Source organism: Hypanus sabinus, chromosome 1, assembly GCF_030144855.1.
Source record: "Hypanus sabinus isolate sHypSab1 chromosome 1, sHypSab1.hap1, whole genome shotgun sequence".
In the NCBI taxonomy this organism is placed as follows: domain Eukaryota; kingdom Metazoa; phylum Chordata; class Chondrichthyes; order Myliobatiformes; family Dasyatidae; genus Hypanus; species Hypanus sabinus.
The window spans coordinates 41,165,912-41,186,397 of record NC_082706.1 but is presented as its reverse complement, the minus strand read 5'-3'; the positions used below and the strand labels follow the sequence as shown (position 1 = coordinate 41,186,397).

The following is a 20,486-nucleotide window of genomic DNA, read 5'->3' as shown; positions in this document are numbered from 1 at the left end:
GTGAACAGTGTGCAGCGAAACTCACTCGGTACTTGACCCTGAGAGTGTGTGATGGGAAGGTGTAGTGCACGGGTTCCCAACCTTTTTAATCCACTCATGCCGAGGTCCATGGATCTCAGATTGGGAACCCCTGATATAGAGGGATCCTCACTCTGTGTCTGACTAGGGAATGTGTGATGGGATACTGTGGAGGGAGCGTCACTCTGTGTCTGACCCCGGGAGTGCGTGATGGGACGGTGTGGAGGGAGCTTCACTCTGTGCTTGACCCCGGGAGTGTTTGATGGGACAGTGTGGAGGGAGCTTCACTCTGTGTCTGACCCCAGGAATGTGTGATGGGACAGTGTAGACGGAGTTTCACTCTGTGTCTGACTCTGTGAGTGTGTGATGGGACAGTGTGGAGGGAGTTTCACTCTGTGTCTGACTCTGTGAGTGTATGTTGGGATATCATGCAGAATCATAGAACACTACAACACAGAAACATGCCATTCAGACCACCTAGTCCATGGCAACCCAATAATCTTCCTAGTCCGATCTACCTTCTCCTATACCTCCTCCCATCCATGTACCTATCCAAACTTCTCTCAGATATTGGACCCACATATGTTGCCACTTCTGCTGCCAGCTCATTCCACACTCAGAGTGTGATCATTCCACCATCTGATCAAAGAAGATCCTCCCACAGGTATCCCCTACGATATTTTACCATTCACTCTTAACCCATGATCTACAATTCTAGTCTCACCTAACCTGAGAGGGAAAAGCTTGCATGCATTCACCCTATCTGTACTCCTGATAATTTTGAACAAATCTCCAAGGTCTCCCCTCATCTTCCCTGCACTCCACCAAATCAAGTCCTATCCTGTTCAACCTTTTCCTGTAACTTGTCCTGGCAACATTCGTGTCAATTTTCTCTGTGCTCTTTCTAGCTTGATATCTTTCCTGTTAGGGTGCAAAGCACCTTCCAGTCATGCAGGGCTAGAGCTGTCATAGTACGAGGCTTGCCCAGAGTAAGCACCCCCTCCCCTTGCTGCAGAAGCTGCCTCTGTTCATTGGAGAGGTTCCCCTATGGCGTGTGAAGTTGCCACTGTGAGCAGTCCAATTGCCCATGAGGTATTGCAAAATCCACCCCCATAACTGTGCAGACTCTGTCCCTGCAGTGGGAAAATCTCCCTACCCTCATCCAAAATCTGCCCCTGAAGGGAGAAAATTCTTCCACTGGAGTGGTGCAGCTTCCCTTGCGCTCAAATGCCCCATGCTGGTGCAAAGCCCACTGTGCTGGAGAACTATAGTCGTGTAAACCCCAGCTGCAATCACAAGGCGCCGTCCAGTGTTATTATAAAGCCCCTGTCCAGGTGCAAACCTGCCATGAAAACAGTGCAGAGATGCCATTGTATTGGTGCAAGGTTTCTGCGAGCAGAGCCGGGCTGCTGCTACAGTTGTGTAAGATAGAGCAGCAGGGCAAAGCTGTCACAGCAGTAATGCCAGTAGTATGTAACGCTGCAACAGTGGTAGAAACTGCCCACTGTCATGGAATAATGTAGCACGTGATCATTATCATAGTATAATACTGCCCCTGTAGTAGTACCAAGGCACTATGGTGGTGTGAGCTGCCCCAGCAAATATGCAAAGCTGACCCTGTAGTACAGTCAAAACACTATTTTGGTAAGGTCGCCCTGTAGGTGTGCAAAGCTGCCACAGCAGTAGTGTGAAGCCACCCTTGAAAAGCTTGAAAAGCTGATGCAGTAGTGCAAAACTACCACTGTAGAACAGATGTGCAAATCCACTATATAGTACATAGCTGTCACGGCAGTAGTGCAAAGCCAGTACAGTAGTGCAAAGCTGCCACGACAACAGAGCAAAGTTACTATAGTAATGCGAGGCTGCCGAGACAGTGGTGCAAAGCCACAACAGTAGTGCAAAGCGGCCATTCCAGTAGTGCGAAGCCACTGTAGTAGTGCAAAGCTCCCACGGCAGTAGTACGAAGCTGTCTCTGTACAAGTGCAGCAGTTGCCATTGGCCCGGCCTGGCGGACAGCCCGTTGCTCGCGGGTACTCACCGAGCTGCGGGGAGGACAGCCTGCCACAGTCACTCACAGCTCCCCCCACTGCTCCTTGCCTTGCGGTCACTCACAAGGAAGACCGGGGCTACAAAATGGTGAATGGAGCTGGAACGTACCTCCACCTCCCACCCTCCCCGCCTACGCCAACAAGCCAACCAACCAATCAGAAAGTCACATCCGCATTTACCGACAGACAGCCAGACTAATGGCAGAAAGAAGGGGGAGGGACAGAAGGAGCGTTTGTGTTTACCAGAGCCCGCTTATGAACGCGCTTGCGCAAAATCGCTCCAACCCCCATCCACCCATGGCCCGCCGGGAATTGTAGTCGAAATTAGACGTCACAGAGGCGAGGGCATAGATGCGGAACGGACTGAAAACTACAACTCCCGACGTGCCTCGGGGGGAAGACCGAAGGCCTGCGCTGGCGAACGCAGGGAACGAGAGGGAATCAGGGTGCGGACGAGGCGGCGAAGGGCTGTCAGCTGAGACGGGACAGCGAGGACAGCGCCAACCGCGGCCGTTGCTGCGGTAAAGCCAGCGGCGAGGGCTTTTGATAGGGAAACTCACCATCGGCGCCGGGCCCACTTCCTTCCCCCTTTCTACTGTCGCTCGATCGCGGCGTCTCCTCCTCCCGAGGGGGGCGGGACCTGTTGAATTCATTGACGGCGGGCTAACGACAGCAGGCTGGGCCAATGAGAAGTAGGATATACCCCCTGTGGGGCCGCCCACCCTTCCCGTACTTCGGTCACACCCCCGAAAACCCTCCCGCCTCCATGACGTCGTCGGTCCCGGGTTGCCAGCTGACGTCACCGGGCAGCCGGAGCGCCGGTGGTTGCCAAGGCATCCCGATCAGCCTCGCGTCACCTGCCGGACTGCACACCCGATTGGTCGACGCTCCACACCAATCGAGGCCCGGGAGCCGCCGTGACGTCAGATCATCTCGTGGTTGGAAGGAATAGCCAATGAGAGGAGAGGAAACAGCGAATACGTCATGGCCAAGGCAACCGGCGCAATGACACGCAGGGAAGTAGGGGTGAGAGGGCCGGTTAACGCGACACCGTCACACATTCAGCGGGTGAGTGCGCGCTAGAGTTTAATCCCGCAGAAATAGTCCGTAATAACTTTACACTGCTACAGGGAGACACATTCTATCGCAGTTACATTACTACAGGAAGACATACAGTACCACATTAACTTTACACCGCTTCAAGGAAACATACATAACCATAGTCACTTTAAACCACGACAGGGAGACATGCACTCGTGCACTACTCCCCACCGTGAATTTAGACGACCACAGGGAAACATAACCACCGTGGCTATAGGGATATATACACACACACACACCTGTAGTGACCTTGCACCACTACAGAGAGATGCACACCATTGCCTTGTAATTACACCACTATGGTCTTTCACTGTACTGGATTTTCATTTCTAAAAGGATACGCTACCTTAATGATCTTGCTCTACAGGAAGACACACAAGACAATACTGACTCTACCCACTACAGGGAGACACCCATTGCATTACTGCAGTGTCTTTTTCCACGGCTGGAAGGTGCTCCCAGCTATAGTCAGACACACATTGCCACTGCGATGTTACATCGCTACAGGGTAAAACATGCTATAATTGTGACTTTGCATCTCTACAGGTAGGCACACACATGTACAGGAAGACACATCCTGCCCCAGTGACTTTACTCCGTAAAAGGCAAACACACTGCAGAGGAACCTATAGTACCATTTTGTCTTATCACCAGTGCAAGGAGATACACACAACTGCAGTGCATTTACACGTCCACAGAGAGACACTCACACTGACACTGTGAATTTACACCACTACAAGAGACACGTGCTAATGCAGTGACATTACAGCAGTACAGGCAAACACACTTCAGCCACGAATCATGTGAACACACACTACTGTAGTGTCTTTTCACCAAAGCAGGGAATCAAAAACAAATATAGTGACAGGGCGATACAAACTACTGCAGTGATTTTACAGTTCTACAGCATGACTCACACTACCTTAGAGATCTTGCAATACTACATAGAGACAGACATGACTGCAGTGACTGAACACCACGATGGAGACTCACCCACTAATGCAGTGGCATTACAACACTACAGGCAAACACCACTACTTGGAGACACACACTAACACAGCATTGTTACAAACTTACTGAGCAACACACATCACTGCCACATCCCCCTTCATCAATATTTATTGTTTATATGTTATTATTATTTCTCTGTTTTCTTTTGGTATTTGCACACTTGGTTGGCTTTTTCACATGGTCGTTTGTCTGTTCTGTTGGGTGTGGTCTTTCTACTAATTTTCTTGTACTTGCTGTGATTACACACAAGATAATGAATCTCAGGATTGTATATGGTGACAGATATGTACTTCGGTAATAAATTTACTTTGAACTGCAGTGACTTTACACCAACTCAGGATAGCTCGCACGACCATAGTGAACTTACACCACAAGAGGGAGGCAGAAACTAATGTAGTGATATTACACCATTACAGGCAGACACACACATTACTGTACTGGCATTTACGCCACTATAGGAGTCACACATGATAGCAGTGACTTTACACCACTTGATGGGAGACAGACACCACCGAAGTGACTTTACTCTACAACAGTGTGGCACATACTACTGTAGTGTATTTACACCACTGCAGGAAGACATGCACAACCACTAGAGGTCCACACTATGGTAGTGAATTTCACTACTAAAGGGAGACCCACATAAATGCAGTAACATTTCACATTACAGGTAAACACCCAGAACTGCTATTATTTTACACCGCTACAGGATGACCATGACCATCCTACCCAGGCCCACTTCCACATCCCTCTACCACGTAGCAAAAAGCTGCTGCCATTTTTTGTCTGGCAAATTCCAACAAATGGCAAATGTCACACACATGCTGGTTGAGGGACAACTTCCCCAGTCGAAACTACCACGACCACACTACATGGCGACACAAACTACAGCTGTGAGTTTACACTATTACAGAGAGACATTGAGTACAACACTACGGTGAGGCACACATTGCCCGGGTGACTTTACACCAACTCAGTTAACACATGGTACCATAGAGTATAAGAGAGAGAAACACACAACTACAGGCAGGCATACAGCACTGCACTGACATTACACCACTACAAGGAGACACACTACCTTAATGACTCTGAAACCACGCACAAAACTATAGTGACTTTATACTAGTACAAAGGCACGCACTCTATCACACTGCAGTGACACTCACTTTATTTTACACACTACCACTGTGATGCTACACCACTTCACAAGCGGCGAGCTGTTCACCTGTGGTTTACATTGGAGGTTTTGCCGACGTTATTGACACAGACACATCAGGACAGACATTAGTACACGGGCCATGGTCTTCTCCTTCTCAGAGGTGGATCAGTCCCACACCAGCGACCTGTCCGCGATCACACTAAGACAAAAACAGAGGTTGTGGTTCGAGTGTGCGAGTGAGCACGTGGAGCCTACGGCCACTACTCCAGTGCCTTTGCACTCCAGCTGGGAGTGCTGTGCTTGTGCACTGAGGTTTACATTTTGTGACAGGTGGGCAGGCACGTTTTTCACAATCGACTGCTGAGCGTGAACGTAACGGGTGCCCTGTCCCGGATCCAGCACACAGATGCAATCCAAACACATAAGCTCATGTTAGACTCCCGATGGTGTGGAGGGACGTAACTGTTGTGGTATGGAGGGATGTGTCCGTGATGTGGAGGGACATGCCCGTTGTGGTGTGGAGGGACGTGTCCGTGATGTGGAGGGACGTGACTGTTGTGGTGTGGAGGGACATGCCCATTGTGGTTTGGAGGGACATGCCCGTTGTGGTGTGGAGGGACATGCCCGTTGTGGTTTGGAGGGACATGCCCGTTGTGGTGTGGAGGGACGTGACTGTTGTGGTCTGGAGGTACGTGACTGTTGTGGTGTGGAGGGACATGCCCATTGTGGTTTGGAGGGACATGCCCGTTGTGGTGTGGAGGGACATGCCCGTTGTGGTGTGGAGGGACATGCCCATTGTGGTTTGGAGGGACATGCCCGTTGTGGTGTGGAGGGACGTGACTGTTGTGGTGTGGAGGGACATGCCCATTGTGGTTTGGAGGGACATGCCCGTTGTGGTGTGGAGGGACATGCCCATTGTGGTTTGGAGGGACATGCCCGTTGTGGTGTGGAGGGACATGCCCGTTGTGGTTTGGAGGGACATGCCCATTGCGGTGTGGAGGGACGTGACTGTTGTGGTGTGGAGTGACGTGACTGTTGTGGTGTGGAGGGACGTGACTGTTGTGGTGTGGAGGGACGTGTCTGTTGTGGTGTGGAGGGACGTGACTGTTGTGGTTTGGAGGGACATGCCCGTTGTGGTTTGGAGGGACATGCCCATTGCGGTGTGGAGGGACGTGACTGTTGTGGTTTGGAGGGACATGCCCGTTGTGGTGTGGAGGGACATGCCCATTGTGGTGTGGAGGGACGTGTCCGTGGTGTGGAGGGACGTGACTGTTGTGGTGTGGAGGGACCTGACTGTTGTGGTTTGGAGGGACATGCCCGTTGTGGTGTGGAGGGACATGCCTGTTGTGGTGTGGAGGGACGTGTCCGTGGTGTGGAGGGACATGCCCGTTGTGGTTTGGAGGGACATGCCCGTTGTGGTGTGGAGGGACATGCCTGTTGTGGTGTGGAGGGACGTGTCCGTGGTGTGGAGGGACATGCCCGTTGTGGTTTGGAGGGACATGCCCGTTGTGGTTTGGAGGGACATGCCCATTGCGGTGTGGAGGGACGTGACTGTTGTGGTGTGGAGGGACGTGACTGTTGTGGTGTGGAGGGACGTGACTGTTGTGGTTTGGAGGGACGTGACTGTTGTGGTTTGGAGGGACATGCCCATTGTGGTTTGGAGGGACATGCCCGTTGTGGTGTGGAGGGACATGCCCGTTGTGGTTTGGAGGGACATGCCCGTTGCGGTGTGGAGGGACGTGACGGTTGTGGTGTGGAGGGACGTGACTGTTGTGGTGTGGAGGGACGTGACTGTTGTGGTGTGGAGGGACGTGACTGTTGTGGTGTGGAGGGACATGCCCGTAATGGTTTGGAGGGACGTGTCCGTGGTGTGGAGGGACGTGTACGTGGTGTGGAGGGACGTGACTGTTGTGCTGTGGAGGGACGTGACTGTTGTGGTGTGGAGGGACGTGCCCATTGTGGTGTGGAGGGACGTGCCCGTTGTGGTGTGGAGGGACGTGACTGTTGTGGTGTGGAGGGACGTGACTGTTGTGGTGTGGAAGGACAAGCCCGTTCTGGTTTGGAGGGACGTGTCCGTGGTGTGGAGGGACGTGTACGTGGTGTGGAGGGACGTGACTGTTGTGCTGTGGAGGGACGTGCCCATTGTGGTGTGGAGGGACGTGACTGTTGTGGTGTGGAGGGACGTGACTGTTGTGGTGTTGAGGGACGTGTCCGTGGTGTGGAGGGACGTGTACGTGGTATGGAGGGATGTGTACGTGGTGTGGAGGGACGTGACTGTTGTGCTGTGGAGGGACGTGTCCGTTGTGGTGTGGAGGGACATGTCCGTGGTGTGGAGGGACGTGTACGTGGTGTGGAGGGACGTGTCCGTGGTATGGAGGGATGTGTACGTGGTGTGGAGGGACGTGACTGTTGTGCTGTGGAGGGACGTGCCCGTTGTGGTTTGGAGGGACGTGCCCATTGTGGTTTGGAGGGACGTGTCCGTGGTATGGAGGGATGTGTACGTGGTGTGGAGGGACGTGACTGTTGTGCTGTGGAGGGACGTGCCCGTTGTGGTGTGGAGGGACATGTCCGTGGTGTGGAGGGACGTGTACGTGGTGTGGAGGGACGTGTCCGTGGTATGGAGGGATGTGTACGTGGTGTGGAGGGACGTGACTGTTGTGCTGTGGAGGGACGTGCCCGTTGTGGTTTGGAGGGACGTGCCCATTGTGGTTTGGAGGGACGTGTCCGTGGTATGGAGGGATGTGTACGTGGTGTGGAGGGACATGACTGTTGTGCCGTGGAGGGACGTGTCCATTGTGGTGTTGAGGGACGTGTCCGTGGTGTGGAAGGACGTGTACGTGGTGTGGAGGGACGTGACTGTTGTGGTTTGGAGGGACATGCCCGTTGTGGTTTGGAGGGACGTGACTGTTGTGCTGTGGAGGGACATGCCCGTTGTGGTGTGGAGGGACGTGACTGTTGTGGTTTGGAGGGATGAGTCCGTGGTGTGGAGGGACGTGTCCGTGGTGTGGAGGGACGTGACTGTTGTGGTTTGGAGGGATGAGTCCGTGGTGTGGAGGGACGTGCCTATTGTGGTGTGGAGGGATGTGTACGTGGTGTGGAGGGACATGACTGTTGTGCTGTGGAGGGACGTGTCCGTGGTGTGGAGGGACGTGACTGTTGTGGTTTGGAGGGACATGCCCGTTGTGGTGTGGAGGGACGTGACTGTTGTGGTGTGGAGGGACGTGTCCGTGGTGTGGAGGGACGTGACCGTGGTGTGGAGGGACGTGACTGTTGTGGTGTGGAGCGACATGCCCGTTGTGGTTTGGAGGGATGAGTCCGTGGTGTGGAGGGACGTGTCCGTGGTGTGGAGGGATGTGTCCGTGGTGTGGAGGGACGTGTCCGTGGTGTGGAGGGACGTGTACGTGGTGTGGAGGGACGTGACTGTTGTGTTGTGGAGCGACATGCCTGTTGTGGTGTGGAGGGACGTGTCCGTGGTGTGGAGGGACGTGACTGTTGTGGTGTGGAGCGACATGCCCGTTGTGGTTTGGAGGGATGAGTCCGTGGTGTGGAGGGACGTGTCCGTGGTGTGGAGGGACGTGTCCGTGGTGTGGAGGGACGTGTACGTGGTGTGGAGGGACGTGACTGTTGTGTTGTGGAGCGACATGCCTGTTGTGGTGTGGAGGGACGTGTCCGTGGTGTGGAGGGACATGCCCGTTGTGGTGTGGAGGGATGTGACTGTTGTGGTGTAGAGGGACGTGACTGTTGTGGTGTGGAGGAACGTGTCCGTGGTGTGGAGGGACATGCCCGTTGTGGTGTGGAGGGACATGCCCATTGTGGTGTTGAGGGACGTGTCTGTTGTGGTTTGGAGGGACATGCCCATTGTGGTGTGGAGGGACATGCCCGTTGTGGTGTTGAGGGACGTGTCTGTTGTGGTGTGGAGGGACGTGTACGTGATGTGGAGGGACGTGCCTGTTGTGGTGTGGAGGGATGTGACTGTTGTGGTGTAGAGGGACGTGTCCGTGGTGTGGAGGGACATGCCCGTTGTGGTTTGGAGGGACATGCCCGTTGTGGTTTGGAGGGACATGCCCGTTGTGGTGTGGAGGGACATGCCCGTTGTGGTGTGGAGGGACATGCCCGTTGTGGTGTTGAGGGACGTGTCTGTTGTGGTGTGGAGGGACGTGACTGTTGTGGTGTGGAGGGACGTGTCTGTTGTGGTTTGGAGAGACGTGTACGTGATGTGGAGGGACGTGCCTGTTGTGGTGTGGAGGGATGTGACTGTTGTGGTGTAGAGGGACGTGTCCGTGGTGTGGAGGGACATGCCCGTTCTGGTTTGGAGGGACATGCCCGTTGTGGTTTGGAGGGACATGCCCGTTGTGGTGTTGAGGGACGTATCCGTGGTGTGGAGGGACGTGTACGTGGTGTGGAGGGACGTGACTGTTGTGTTGTGGAGCGACATGCCTGTTGTGGTGTGGAGGGACGTGTCCGTGGTGTGGAGGGACGTGACTGTTGTGGTGTGGAGCGACATGCCCGTTGTGGTTTGGAGGGATGAGTCCGTGGTGTGGAGGGACGTGTCCGTGGTGTGGAGGGATGTGTCCGTGGTGTGGAGGGACGTGTCCGTGGTGTGGAGGGACGTGTACGTGGTGTGGAGGGACGTGACTGTTGTGTTGTGGAGCGACATGCCTGTTGTGGTGTGGAGGGACGTGTCCGTGGTGTGGAGGGACATGCCCGTTGTGGTGTGGAGGGATGTGACTGTTGTGGTGTAGAGGGACGTGACTGTTGTGGTGTGGAGGAACGTGTCCGTGGTGTGGAGGGACATGCCCGTTGTGGTGTGGAGGGACATGCCCGTTGTGGTGTTGAGGGACGTGTCTGTTGTGGTTTGGAGGGACATGCCCATTGTGGTGTGGAGGGACATGCCCGTTGTGGTGTTGAGGGACGTGTCTGTTGTGGTGTGGAGGGACGTGTACGTGATGTGGAGGGACGTGCCTGTTGTGGTGTGGAGGGATGTGACTGTTGTGGTGTAGAGGGACGTGTCCGTGGTGTGGAGGGACATGCCCGTTCTGGTTTGGAGGGACATGCCCGTTGTGGTTTGGAGGGACATGCCCGTTGTGGTGTTGAGGGACGTATCCGTGGTGTGGAGGGACGTGTACGTGATGTGGAGGGACGTGTCTGTGGTGTGGAGGGACATGCCTGTTGTGGTGTGGAGGGACGTGTCCGTGGTGTGGAGGGACGTGTCTGTGGTGTGGAGGGACATGCCTGTTGTGGTGTGGAGGGACGTGCCCGTTGTGGTTTGGAGGGACGTGCCCATTGTGGTGTGGAGGGACGTGTCCGTGGTGTGGAGGGACGTGTCCGTGGTGTGGAGGGACGTGACTGTTGTGTTGTGGAGCGACATGCCCGTTGTGGTTTGGAGGGATGAGTCCGTGATGTGGAGGGACGAGTCCGTGATGTGGAGGGACGTGTCCGTGGTGTGGAGGGACGTGACTGTTGTGGTGTGGAGGGACGTGTCCGTGGTGTGGAGGGACGTGTCCGTGGTGTGGAGGGACGTGACTGTTGTGGTGTGGAGGGACGTGTCCGTGGTGTGGAGGGACATGCCTGTTGTGGTGTGGAGGGACGTGTCCGTGGTGTGGAGGGACGTGACTGTTGTGGTGTGGAGGGACGTGTCCGTGGTGTGGAGGGACATGCCTGTCGTGGTGTGGAGGGACGTGTCCGTGGTGTGGAGGGACATGCATGTTGTGGTGTGGAGGGACATGCCTGTTGTGGTGTGGAGGGACGTGTCCGTGGTGTGGAGGGACATGACTGTTGTGGTGTGGAGGGACGTGACCGTTGTGCTGTGGAGGGACGTGTCCGTGGTGTGGAGGGACATGCCTGTTGTGCTGTGGAGGGACGTGACCGTTGTGCTGTGGAGGGGCGTGTCCGTGGTGTGGAGGGACGTGTCCGTGGTGTGGAGGGACATGCCCATTGTGGTGTGGTGTGGAGGGACGTGTCCGTGGTGTGGAGGGACATGCCCGTTGTGGTGTGGAGGGACGTGTCCGTGGTGTGGAGGGACGTGACTGTTGTGGTGTGGAGGGACGTGACTGTTGTGGTGTGGAGGGACATGCCCGTTGTGGTGTTGAGGGACGTGTCCGTGGTGTGGTGGGACGTGTCCGTGGTGTGGAGGGACGTGTCTGTGGTGTGGAGGGACGTGTACGTGATGTGGAAGGGACGTGTCTGTGGTGTGGAGGGACATGCCCATTGTGGTGTGGAGGGACATGCCCATTGTGGTGTGGAGGGACATGCCCGTTGTGGTTTGGAGGGACATGCCCATTGTGGTGTGGAGGGACATGCCCATTGTGGTGTGGAGGGACATGCCCGTTGTGGTGTGGAGGGACATGCCCATTGTGGTGTGGAGGGACATGCCCATTGTGGTGTGGAGGGACATGCCCATTGTGGTGTGGAGGGACGTGTCCATGGTGTGGAGTGACGTGACTGTTGTGGTGTGGAGGGATGTGATTGTTGTGGTGTGGAGGGACGTGTCCGTGGTGTGGAGGGACGTGACTGTTGTGTTGTGGAGGGACAAGCCCGTTGTGGTTTGGAGGGACATGCCCGTTGTGGTGTGGAGGGACGTGTCCGTGGTGTGGAGGGACGTGACTGTTGGGTTGTGGAGGGACAAGCCTGTTGTGGTTTGGAGGGACATGCCCATTGTGGTGTGGAGGGACGTGTCCATGGTGTGGAGTGACGTGACTGTTGTGGTGTGGAGGGATGTGATTGTTGTGGTGTGGAGGGACGTGTCCGTGGTGTGGAGGGACGTGACTGTTGTGTTGTGGAGCGACATGCCCGTTGTGGTTTGGAGGGATGAGTCCGTGATGTGGAGGGACGAGTCTGTGATGTGGAGGGACGTGTCCGTGGTGTGGAGGGACGTGACTGTTGTGGTGTGGAGGGACGTGTCCGTGGTGTGGAGGGACGTGTCCGTGGTGTGGAGGGACGTGACTGTTGTGGTGTGGAGGGACGTGTCCGTGGTGTGGAGGGACATGCCTGTTGTGGTGTGGAGGGACGTGTCCGTGGTGTGGAGGGACGTGACTGTTGTGGTGTGGAGGGACGTGTCCGTGGTGTGGAGGGACATGCCTGTCGTGGTGTGGAGGGACGTGTCCGTGGTGTGGAGGGACATGCATGTTGTGGTGTGGAGGGACATGCCTGTTGTGGTGTGGAGGGACGTGTCCGTGGTGTGGAGGGACATGACTGTTGTGGTGTGGAGGGACGTGACCGTTGTGCTGTGGAGGGACGTGTCCGTGGTGTGGAGGGACATGCCTGTTGTGCTGTGGAGGGACGTGACCGTTGTGCTGTGGAGGGACGTGTCCGTGGTGTGGAGGGACGTGTCCGTGGTGTGGAGGGACGTGTCCGTGGTGTGGAGGGACATGCCCATTGTGGTGTGGTGTGGAGGGACGTGTCCGTGGTGTGGAGGGACATGCCCGTTGTGGTGTGGAGGGACGTGTCCGTGTTGTGGAGGGACGTGACTGTTGTGGTGTGGAGGGACGTGACTGTTGTGGTGTGGAGGGACATGCCCGTTGTGGTGTTGAGGGACGTGTCCGTGGTGTGGTGGGACGTGTCCGTGGTGTGGAGGGACGTGTCTGTGGTGTGGAGGGACGTGTACGTGATGTGGAAGGGACGTGTCTGTGGTGTGGAGGGACATGCCCATTGTGGTGTGGAGGGACATGCCCATTGTGGTGTGGAGGGACATGCCCGTTGTGGTTTGGAGGGACATGCCCATTGTGGTGTGGAGGGACATGCCCATTGTGGTGTGGAGGGACATGCCCGTTGTGGTGTGGAGGGACATGCCCATTGTGGTGTGGAGGGACATGCCCATTGTGGTGTGGAGGGACATGCCCATTGTGGTGTGGAGGGACGTGTCCATGGTGTGGAGTGACGTGACTGTTGTGGTGTGGAGGGATGTGATTGTTGTGGTGTGGAGGGACGTGTCCGTGGTGTGGAGGGACGTGACTGTTGTGTTGTGGAGGGACAAGCCCGTTGTGGTTTGGAGGGACATGCCCGTTGTGGTGTGGAGGGACGTGTCCGTGGTGTGGAGGGACGTGTCCGTGGTGTGGAGGGACGTGACTGTTGTGTTGTGGAGGGACAAGCCTGTTGTGGTTTGGAGGGACATGCCCATTGTGGTGTGGAGGGACGTGTCTGTTGTGGTGTGGAGGGACGTGTCCGTGGTGTGGAGGGACATGCCCATTGTGGTTTGGAGGGACATGCCCATTGTGGTGTGGAGGGACATGCCCGTTGTGGTGTGGAGGGACGTGTCTGTTGTGGTGTGGAGGGACGTGACTGTTGTGTTGTGGAGGGACAAGCCCATTGTGGTTTGGAGGGACATGCCCGTTGTGGTGTGGAGGGACATGCCCATTGTGGTTTGGAGGGACATGCCCGTTGTGGTGTGGAGGGACATGCCCGTTGTGGTGTGGAGGGACATGCCCATTGTGGTTTGGAGGGACATGCCCGTTGTGGTTTGGAGGGACATGCCCGTTGTGGTGTGGAGGGACATGCCCGTTGTGGTGTGGAGGGACATGCCCATTGTGGTTTGGAGGGACATGCCCGTTGTGGTGTGGAGGGACATGCCCGTTGTGGTGTGGAGGGACATGCCCATTGTGGTTTGGAGGGACATGCCCGTTGTGGTTTGGATGGACTTGCCCGTTGTGGTGTGGAGGGACGTGTCCGTGGTGTGGAGGGACGTGTCCATGATGTGGAGGGACGTGTCCGTGGTGTGGAGGGACGTGTACGTGGTGTGGAGGGACGTGTCCGTGGTGTGGAGGGACGTGTACGTGGTGTGGAGGGACGTGACTGTTGTGTTGTGGAGCGACATGCCTGTTGTGGTGTGGAGGGACGTGTCCGTGGTGTGGAGGGACGTGACTGTTGTGGTGTGGAGCGACATGCCCGTTGTGGTTTGGAGGGATGAGTCCGTGGTGTGGAGGGACGTGTCCGTGGTGTGGAGGGATGTGTCCGTGGTGTGGAGGGACGTGTCCGTGGTGTGGAGGGACGTGTACGTGGTGTGGAGGGACGTGACTGTTGTGTTGTGGAGCGACATGCCTGTTGTGGTGTGGAGGGACGTGTCCGTGGTGTGGAGGGACATGCCCGTTGTGGTGTGGAGGGATGTGACTGTTGTGGTGTAGAGGGACGTGACTGTTGTGGTGTGGAGGAACGTGTCCGTGGTGTGGAGGGACATGCCCGTTGTGGTGTGGAGGGACATGCCCGTTGTGGTGTTGAGGGACGTGTCTGTTGTGGTTTGGAGGGACATGCCCATTGTGGTGTGGAGGGACATGCCCGTTGTGGTGTTGAGGGACGTGTCTGTTGTGGTGTGGAGGGACGTGTACGTGATGTGGAGGGACGTGCCTGTTGTGGTGTGGAGGGATGTGACTGTTGTGGTGTAGAGGGACGTGTCCGTGGTGTGGAGGGACATGCCCGTTGTGGTTTGGAGGGACATGCCCGTTGTGGTTTGGAGGGACATGCCCGTTGTGGTGTGGAGGGACATGCCCGTTGTGGTGTGGAGGGACATGCCCGTTGTGGTGTTGAGGGACGTGTCTGTTGTGGTGTGGAGGGACGTGACTGTTGTGGTGTGGAGGGACGTGTCTGTTGTGGTTTGGAGAGACGTGTACGTGATGTGGAGGGACGTGCCTGTTGTGGTGTGGAGGGATGTGACTGTTGTGGTGTAGAGGGACGTGTCCGTGGTGTGGAGGGACATGCCCGTTCTGGTTTGGAGGGACATGCCCGTTGTGGTTTGGAGGGACATGCCCGTTGTGGTGTTGAGGGACGTATCCGTGGTGTGGAGGGACGTGTACGTGATGTGGAGGGACGTGTCTGTGGTGTGGAGGGACATGCCTGTTGTGGTGTGGAGGGACGTGTCCGTGGTGTGGAGGGACGTGTCTGTGGTGTGGAGGGACATGCCTGTTGTGGTGTGGAGGGACGTGCCCGTTGTGGTTTGGAGGGACGTGCCCATTGTGGTGTGGAGGGACGTGTCCGTGGTGTGGAGGGACGTGTCCGTGGTGTGGAGGGACGTGACTGTTGTGTTGTGGAGCGACATGCCCGTTGTGGTTTGGAGGGATGAGTCCGTGATGTGGAGGGACGAGTCCGTGATGTGGAGGGACGTGTCCGTGGTGTGGAGGGACGTGACTGTTGTGGTGTGGAGGGACGTGTCCGTGGTGTGGAGGGACGTGTCCGTGGTGTGGAGGGACGTGACTGTTGTGGTGTGGAGGGACGTGTCCGTGGTGTGGAGGGACATGCCTGTTGTGGTGTGGAGGGACGTGTCCGTGGTGTGGAGGGACGTGACTGTTGTGGTGTGGAGGGACGTGTCCGTGGTGTGGAGGGACATGCCTGTCGTGGTGTGGAGGGACGTGTCCGTGGTGTGGAGGGACATGCATGTTGTGGTGTGGAGGGACATGCCTGTTGTGGTGTGGAGGGACGTGTCCGTGGTGTGGAGGGACATGACTGTTGTGGTGTGGAGGGACGTGACCGTTGTGCTGTGGAGGGACGTGTCCGTGGTGTGGAGGGACATGCCTGTTGTGCTGTGGAGGGACGTGACCGTTGTGCTGTGGAGGGACGTGTCCGTGGTGTGGAGGGACGTGTCCGTGGTGTGGAGGGACATGCCCATTGTGGTGTGGTGTGGAGGGACGTGTCCGTGGTGTGGAGGGACATGCCCGTTGTGGTGTGGAGGGACGTGTCCGTGGTATGGAGGGACGTGACTGTTGTGGTGTGGAGGGACGTGACTGTTGTGGTGTGGAGGGACATGCCCGTTGTGGTGTTGAGGGACGTGTCCGTGGTGTGGTGGGACGTGTCCGTGGTGTGGAGGGACGTGTCTGTGGTGTGGAGGGACGTGTACGTGATGTGGAAGGGACGTGTCTGTGGTGTGGAGGGACATGCCCATTGTGGTGTGGAGGGACATGCCCATTGTGGTGTGGAGGGACATGCCCGTTGTGGTTTGGAGGGACATGCCCATTGTGGTGTGGAGGGACATGCCCATTGTGGTGTGGAGGGACATGCCCGTTGTGGTGTGGAGGGACATGCCCATTGTGGTGTGGAGGGACATGCCCATTGTGGTGTGGAGGGACATGCCCATTGTGGTGTGGAGGGACGTGTCCATGGTGTGGAGTGACGTGACTGTTGTGGTGTGGAGGGATGTGATTGTTGTGGTGTGGAGGGACGTGTCCGTGGTGTGGAGGGACGTGACTGTTGTGTTGTGGAGGGACAAGCCCGTTGTGGTTTGGAGGGACATGCCCGTTGTGGTGTGGAGGGACGTGTCCGTGGTGTGGAGGGACGTGTCCGTGGTGTGGAGGGACGTGACTGTTGGGTTGTGGAGGGACAAGCCTGTTGTGGTTTGGAGGGACATGCCCATTGTGGTGTGGAGGGACGTGTCCATGGTGTGGAGTGACGTGACTGTTGTGGTGTGGAGGGATGTGATTGTTGTGGTGTGGAGGGACGTGTCCGTGGTGTGGAGGGACGTGACTGTTGTGTTGTGGAGCGACATGCCCGTTGTGGTTTGGAGGGATGAGTCCGTGATGTGGAGGGACGAGTCTGTGATGTGGAGGGACGTGTCCGTGGTGTGGAGGGACGTGACTGTTGTGGTGTGGAGGGACGTGTCCGTGGTGTGGAGGGACGTGTCCGTGGTGTGGAGGGACGTGACTGTTGTGGTGTGGAGGGACGTGTCCGTGGTGTGGAGGGACATGCCTGTTGTGGTGTGGAGGGACGTGTCCGTGGTGTGGAGGGACGTGACTGTTGTGGTGTGGAGGGACGTGTCCGTGGTGTGGAGGGACATGCCTGTCGTGGTGTGGAGGGACGTGTCCGTGGTGTGGAGGGACATGCATGTTGTGGTGTGGAGGGACATGCCTGTTGTGGTGTGGAGGGACGTGTCCGTGGTGTGGAGGGACATGACTGTTGTGGTGTGGAGGGACGTGACCGTTGTGCTGTGGAGGGACGTGTCCGTGGTGTGGAGGGACATGCCTGTTGTGCTGTGGAGGGACGTGACCGTTGTGCTGTGGAGGGACGTGTCCGTGGTGTGGAGGGACGTGTCCGTGGTGTGGAGGGACATGCCCATTGTGGTGTGGTGTGGAGGGACGTGTCCGTGGTGTGGAGGGACATGCCCGTTGTGGTGTGGAGGGACGTGTCCGTGGTGTGGAGGGACGTGACTGTTGTGGTGTGGAGGGACGTGACTGTTGTGGTGTGGAGGGACATGCCCGTTGTGGTGTTGAGGGACGTGTCCGTGGTGTGGTGGGACGTGTCCGTGGTGTGGAGGGACATGTCTGTGGTGTGGAGGGACGTGTACGTGATGTGGAAGGGACGTGTCTGTGGTGTGGAGGGACATGCCCATTGTGGTGTGGAGGGACATGCCCATTGTGGTGTGGAGGGACATGCCCGTTGTGGTTTGGAGGGACATGCCCATTGTGGTGTGGAGGGACATGCCCATTGTGGTGTGGAGGGACATGCCCGTTGTGGTGTGGAGGGACATGCCCATTGTGGTGTGGAGGGACATGCCCATTGTGGTGTGGAGGGACATGCCCATTGTGGTGTGGAGGGACGTGTCCATGGTGTGGAGTGACGTGACTGTTGTGGTGTGGAGGGATGTGATTGTTGTGGTGTGGAGGGACGTGTCCGTGGTGTGGAGGGACGTGACTGTTGTGTTGTGGAGGGACAAGCCCGTTGTGGTTTGGAGGGACATGCCCGTTGTGGTGTGGAGGGACGTGTCCGTGGTGTGGAGGGACGTGTCCGTGGTGTGGAGGGACGTGACTGTTGTGTTGTGGAGGGACAAGCCTGTTGTGGTTTGGAGGGACATGCCCATTGTGGTGTGGAGGGACGTGTCTGTTGTGGTGTGGAGGGACGTGTCCGTGGTGTGGAGGGACATGCCCATTGTGGTTTGGAGGGACATGCCCATTGTGGTGTGGAGGGACATGCCCGTTGTGGTGTGGAGGGACGTGTCTGTTGTGGTGTGGAGGGACGTGACTGTTGTGTTGTGGAGGGACAAGCCCGTTGTGGTTTGGAGGGACATGCCCGTTGTGGTGTGGAGGGACATGCCCATTGTGGTTTGGAGGGACATGCCCGTTGTGGTGTGGAGGGACATGCCCGTTGTGGTGTGGAGGGACATGCCCATTGTGGTTTGGAGGGACATGCCCGTTGTGGTTTGGAGGGACATGCCCGTTGTGGTGTGGAGGGACATGCCCATTGTGGTTTGGAGGGACATGCCCGTTGTGGTTTGGAGGGACATGCCCGTTGTGGTTTGGAGGGACATGCCCATTGTGGTGTGGAGGGACATGCCCGTTGTGGTGTTGAGGAACGTGTCCGTGGTGTGGAGGGACGTGACTGTTGTGGTGTGGAGGGACGTGACTGTTGTGCTGTGGAGGGACGTGACTGTTGTGATGTGGAGGGACGTGACTGTTGTGGTGTGGAGGGATGTGATTGTTGTGGTGTGGAGGGACGTGTCCGTGGTGTGGAGGGACGTGTACGTGATGTGGAGGGACGTGTCCGTGGTGTGGAGGGACGTGACGGTTGTGGTGTGGAGGGACATGCCCATTGTGGTTTGGAGGGACATGCCCATTGTGGTGTGGAGGGACGTGTCCATGGTGTGGAGTGACGTGACTGTTGTGGTGTGGAGGGATGTGATTGTTGTGGTGTGGAGGGACGTGTCCGTGGTGTGGAGGGACAAGCCCGTTGTGGTGTGGAGGGACGTGTCCGTGGTGTGGAGGGACGTGTCCGTGGTGTGAAGGGACGTGACTGTTGTGTTGTGGAGGGACAAGCCCGTTGTGGTTTGGAGGGACATGCCCGTTGTGGTGTGGAGGGACGTGTCTGTTGTGGTGTGGAGGGACGTGTCCGTGGTGTGGAGGGACGTGCCCATTGTGGTTTGGAGGGACATGCCCATTGTGGTGTGGAGGGACATGCCCGTTGTGGTGTGGAGGGACGTGTCTGTTGTGGTGTGGAGGGACGTGACTGTTGTGGTTTGGAGGGACAAGCCCGTTGTGGTTTGGAGGGACATGCCCGTTGTGGTTTGGAGGGACATGCCCGTTGTGGTTTGGAGGGACATGCCCATTGTGGTTTGGAGGGACATGCCCGTTGTGGTGTGGAGGGACGTGACTGTTGTGTTGTGGAGGGACGTGACTGTTGTGGTGTGGAGGGACATGCCCATTGTGGTTTGGGGGGACATGCCTGTTGTGGTTTGGAGGGACATGCCCGTAGTGGTGTGGAGGGACATGCCCGTTGTGGTGTTGAGGGACGTGTCCGTGGTGTGGAGGGACATGTCTGTTGTGGTGTGGAGGGACATGACTGTTGTGTTGTGGAGGGACAAGCCCGTTGTGGTTTGGAGGGACATGCCCATTGTGGTGTGGAGGGACATGCCCATTGTGGTTTGGAGGGACATGCCCGTTGTGGTTTGGAGGGACATGCCCATTGTGGTGTGGAGGGACATGCCCATTCTGGTTTGCAGGGACATGCCTGTTGTGGTTTGGAGGGACATGCCCATTGTGGTGTGGAGGGACATGCCCGTTGTGGTGTGGAGGGACGTGTCCGTGGTGTGGAGGGACGTGTCTGTTGTGGTGTGGAGGGACGTGACTGTTGTGTTGTGGAGGGACAAGCCCGTTGTGGTTTGGAGGGACATGCCCATTGTGGTGTGGAGGGACATGCCCATTGTGGTTTGGAGGGACATGCCCGTTGTGGTTTGGAGGGACATGCCTGTTGTGGTTTGGAGGGACATGCCCATTGTGGTGTGGAGGGACATGCCCGTTGTGTTGAGGGACATGTCCGTGGTGTGGAGGGACGTGTACGTGATGTGGAGTGACGTGTCTGTGGTGTGGAGGGACATGCCCATTGTGGTGTTGAGGGACATGCCCGTTGTGGTGTGGAGGGACGTGTACGTGATGTGGAGGGACGTGTCTGTGGTGTGGAGGGACATGCCCGTTGTGGTTTGGATGGACTTGCCCGTTGTGGTGTGGAGGGACGTGTCCGTGGTGTGGAGGGACGTGTCCATGATGTGGAGGGACGTGTCCGTGGTGTGGAGGGACGTGTACGTGGTGTGGAGGGACGTGTCCGTGGTGTGGAGGGACGTGTCCGTGATGTGGAGGGACGTGTCCGTGGTGTGGAGTGACGTGTCTGTGGTGTGGAGGGACTTGCCCATTGTGGTGTGGAGGGACGTGTCCGTGGTGTGGAGGGACGTGACTGTTGTGGTTTGG

At 57.0% G+C, this 20,486-nt stretch overlaps 1 protein-coding gene and 1 long non-coding RNA gene across 4 annotated transcripts in view; one reads left to right on the top strand and one right to left on the bottom strand.

Moving 5' to 3' along the window:
• cicb (capicua transcriptional repressor b) overlaps window positions 1-2,741 on the bottom strand; it is a 138,683-nt gene extending 135,942 nt beyond the window's left edge. Inside the window, exon 1 of one of the 2 annotated variants that reach the window (XM_059968226.1) lies at window positions 2,627-2,741. The gene's annotated coding sequence lies outside the window, so the exon portion shown is untranslated. Of the gene's footprint in view, window positions 1-2,056; window positions 2,191-2,626 lie in introns of those variants that run through there. The other variant, XM_059968234.1, reaches the window with a different exon arrangement.
• Window positions 2,742-3,030: 289 nt separating this feature from the next.
• LOC132393255 (uncharacterized) overlaps window positions 3,031-20,486 on the top strand; it is a 42,920-nt gene continuing 25,464 nt past the window's right edge. For both annotated transcript variants that reach the window (XR_009511808.1, XR_009511807.1), the window contains exon 1: window positions 3,031-3,134. This is a non-coding gene — a long non-coding RNA (uncharacterized LOC132393255). The remainder of the gene's footprint in view (window positions 3,135-20,486) is intronic.